Below are 4,595 nucleotides of genomic sequence, written 5' to 3'. Positions count from 1 at the left end.
AATCACTATATTTTTTTCTTTTGATGGTTGTTGGGATTATTTTTTACTTTTTTCTGTATGTATGAATTATTTCTTTATTTTTATTTTCTATCCTCACTAGGCTAAACCTTACGGCTTTGGTATGTTGTGGTGTTTTGCAAGAACATATATGATCATTCTCTAGTGAGGACATTCTCACTTTATTAAAATGAGAATGCCATTGACAAAAAAAAAAAAAAACAGTCTTCAATGTATTAAAATCTATATTTTATCCTCTGGTGTCTGGTATTTTGCAAGAACATATAATCAGGGATCCCTTATATATATAGATATATATCATTCTCAGGTGCTAGCTCCCTTTTTTTTTTTTTTTTAATGCGGGCATGCTGTTAAGCCGTGCATTTTAACAAAGTTATTTTTTCAATACACTATAAAGTCATGCAATTTAATATTATTAAAATCTTATTGTATTAAACCTTACAGTTTAAATGCGTGTCCGCATGAAAAAAAATGAGGACACTCGCACTAGAGAAAGACTATATACACACACAAAGACATACACATGCATACATATATAAGCTAGAGAGCTTTGGTATCACATGCCTTGCCCTTAATTTCACAAGCTGGGACCAATAGATGGAGAGTGCACCACATCCACATACTCTTCCTGTTAAAAATAGGGTTTGACCACGCGGTGAATAGTGATACAATATGACCACGTGGCTTGAACAATAACACGTCACGAATAGTAATACGATTTGAACAATGCTATCCATTTGGTTATAAATAAGAGAGTCTTTCATAAGTTTTCATCATCTCAAAGAATTCATTTCCTCTTGTATTTAGAGAGAATTTGAGAGTTGAATATAATTACTCTTAAATTGAGAGTTTTGGGTGTATTTGGGGTTTGAGTGACACAAAATTAATTTTGAGAGTGTGGTTATAATAATTTTCCACATAGTGAATATTTTTTCTCTGGTTGTCTCTTGAAGACGGCGGTGGTTTTTCTTCGGATTTGGAATTTTCCACGTAAATTTTGTATTGTGTGATTGGTGTATTCTCCGTTTAATTTTTCTATTAATTTGTTACTTGACAAATTGCTTGGAAAGATCTTGGGAGAATTCTCAATTTCCTAACAGTGGTATCAGAGCCATTGGTTGAAGTTTTAGTGTCGGGACACTATTCACATAGACGGTATTGTTCACGTGAAGTAATGAGAGCTAATCCAAATAGTTCGAAGTGAAGAGTAAAGGTTAATCTGCGAAACAAATATGTCAGGATTGAAATTTTCAAGTCCGGTGAAATTTGAAATAGAAAAATTTGACGGAAAAATCAACTCTGGTTTGTGGCAAATTCAAGTCGAGCATGTATTGATTCAATCTGGGTTACACAAGTCATTGAAAGGGAAGCCATCCCCTACTTCCAATAGTGGCTCTGGAAAAGCTAGTATAAGCGATAAAGATTGGGAAGAGTTGGATGATAGAGTTGCAAATTGCGATACGACTGTGTCTAGCAAAGAAGTTCTTGCAAATGTACGAAATATTCCTACAACAAAAGAGCTTTAGGAGAGGCTAAAAAAGTTGTATCAGACAAAGAGTATCTCAAATCGATTGTACTTAAAGGAGCAATTTCACACGCTGTGAATGGCTAAAGGTACGAAAATTTTCAATCACCTCAGTGTTCTCAATGGTATTGTGTCAGAACTAGAAGCCATTGGAGTTAAAATTGAAGATTAAGACAAGGCGCTTAGGTTGTTGCGATCACTTCCAACTTTATACAAACACCTGTTACCTAATTTGATGTATGGGAAGGAGGCAATAGATCTTGAAGAAGTTAATAGTACTTTACTCTCAAAAGAAAGAAGGTTGAGTGGTGAAAGTACTAAAACTACAGATGTCTCGGCTTTGGCAGTTGGGGGAATTGGAAGAAAGATAAATCTAAGAAGAAAAGAGTCTACTGGGGGTGTAGACAATCGAGGCACCTAAAAAGAGATTGTCATAGGAGAAATGGAGTAGGATCGGCAAGTGGCTCCGGATCAGATGATGATAGCATTGCTAGTGGTAAGTGTCTCATCATCGTGAGAGACGATGGTCCCTTGTAAAATAAATGATGATGACATTCCTATGGTATGCCGCTAGTGCCATGAAAGGGGATATGTTACTGCTAACGCCATAAGATTTGCACACAAGGCATGGTTGACATTGATGCAGGGTGTGTGGTGGAATTTATGTCGATGGCTGACGAACTTCTAGGAAAGCCAACATGGAAGTTGCACTATAAATATCAGTAGGATATTTCGACATATGCCAATGTAAAATTCTTAGAATTGATAATTAATTCTAAGTGGTATACTTTTTATGGTGGAGTATGATAATTCTCTATATTGAGGATTATGACCAAGGGGAAGACAGTAAGGATGGTGTGGAGATTGATTGGTTTTAAATCTAATCTCCAAGTAGGAGAACTCTTAAAAATAGGGTATGACCACGCAGTGAACAGTAACACGGTTTAACCAAGTGGTGAACAGTAACACAGTTTGACCATATAGCTTGAACAGTAACGCGACATGAATAGTAACGTAATTTGAACAGTGTTATCCGTTTGGTTATAAATAGGAGAGCCTTTCATAAGTTTCGTCATCCCAAAAAATTCATTTCCTCTTGCATTCAGAGAGAATTTAAGAGTTGAATATAATTACTCTTAAATTGAGAGTTTTGGGTGTATTTGGGCCTTGAGTAAGAGAAAATTATTTCTAAGAGTGTAGTTGTAATAATTTTCCACATAGTAAATATTTTTTCTCTAGTTGTCTCTTGACAACGGGTGTGGTTTTTCTTCGGATTTGGAGTTTTTTTGTAAATCTTGTGTTGTGTGATTGGTGTATTCTGCATTTAATTTTTCTATTAATTTGTTACTCGACAAATTGTTTGGAAAGATCTTGGGAGAAATCTCAAATTCCTAACACTTCCATAATGAGCGTTTATAACATCCATAAGGCAACACGTTTATTTGCCAAGTGAAAAAGACTTTAGGCCTCTAAAAATTGATTTTGTCGGATATTTCACGCACAATTTTTTTTAAAAATTCGCTTGCAAAAAATTACTATGATAAATTCTCATTATTTTTTAAATAATTTTAATAAAGAAAAAATTTGGAGTGTTGATTAATTAAATCTATCTTAATTTATTTTTCATGATGTGAGATTTTCTATTCTATTTGACCACTAAAATTACTTTTATATAAGCGTAATTTGACTACTTTACCCTTATAAGGTGTAAGTACCAAAGTATCCATTTTTTTTAACTTAACCAATCTTTTTATACAAAATTTATTGTTTCTAAATAAAACATAAGTTCTACTCAATTAATATGATTATTAATATTTAATTAAACTAAAAAAATGTATTTATGACATGTTGAATATTAAAAATTATTGAATTCAATTAAAAATATTAAATCATAAAAAATAAATACCTAAACTATTAGAAACAATAGCACATGTTTGTGGAGTAATTTGGTCGTATTATATTTTGAAGATAAAATAATCAAATTAAATATATATTAAAGAAAAATTAAAATGGTTAAAGATTGTCAAAAGAAATAAGTCATAAAAGAAAAAAATTATAAGAAAGATTTAATTAATTAATTCTTCAAACTTTTTGTTGATCTATAATTTTTTAAAAATGATGTAAAGTTATTGTAAATATTTTATGTACATGGGGTGGGTTTACAAAACTAAGATTATCCCCAACGATTGAAAATTGCAACAGCGCAATGGAAAAAATACTTTAAAGTCCCTAGCTTTCTTCATTATTATCACTTAGACTCCTATAAAGTGATTGATGAGAACTATCAAGGGAATACCATTAAAGCTTCAAGTGATCATTTGCACATTCATGGAGGCCCAATTACAAGAGCTAGAGCAAAAAAGATGCAAGCTGCATTAAATGGATTAATTGAGAAAATATGGATTGAAAATGCAATTCAAGATGCAAGACATCATGAATAGGGCTTGGAGAGAAGACAAGGCATTGTAGGCATTATTCAAGCTATTGGGCAGCCAAATACACAATTTGGATCAAATGCAGAAAGGGAAAATTCGGAATAAATCTGGTATTGATTGAGCCAGAATTAATGTGCAAGCTATATACCGTTGGAAAGGTAATTAAGTTAGCTTTCCAATGCATTTTACAGAGCTGGATTTGGAGGTCTCTAGAAGGAGTTACGATTAATACAACTTGTTCAGGATTAGGAATTCAAATGACTCCTTTGATTATTCAACTTCATTTATTTGTTTTGTGTCAAGTTTATCAATGTGTTAGGTAAGTCTACCATTGATGATGATGGGCTAACATTATGTTTGTCAATGCTAACATTAATAATGGTGGGTTGGTGAAGGCTTTTAAAGTACCCTTTGACAAACCTATACTTGGAAGGTTGTTCCAATGTTTCCATTTGTATTTTTAGGATCTTGGGTTTCTTTTAGTCTATTGAAACTCAGCAACCTTGCTATGTATGATAATTAAGAGATTAATGTTATTTGAATTTGAAAGATTATTCTTTTTTTGGTTCTTTTGAGAACTAGTGAACTTATCAAGAATTTGCATTCTTGTGGCGTTC

This window comes from Citrus sinensis, chromosome 5 (assembly GCF_022201045.2).
Source record: "Citrus sinensis cultivar Valencia sweet orange chromosome 5, DVS_A1.0, whole genome shotgun sequence".
NCBI classification, from domain to species: Eukaryota; Viridiplantae; Streptophyta; class Magnoliopsida; order Sapindales; family Rutaceae; genus Citrus; species Citrus sinensis.
Note: the sequence above shows the minus strand (reverse complement) of the source record.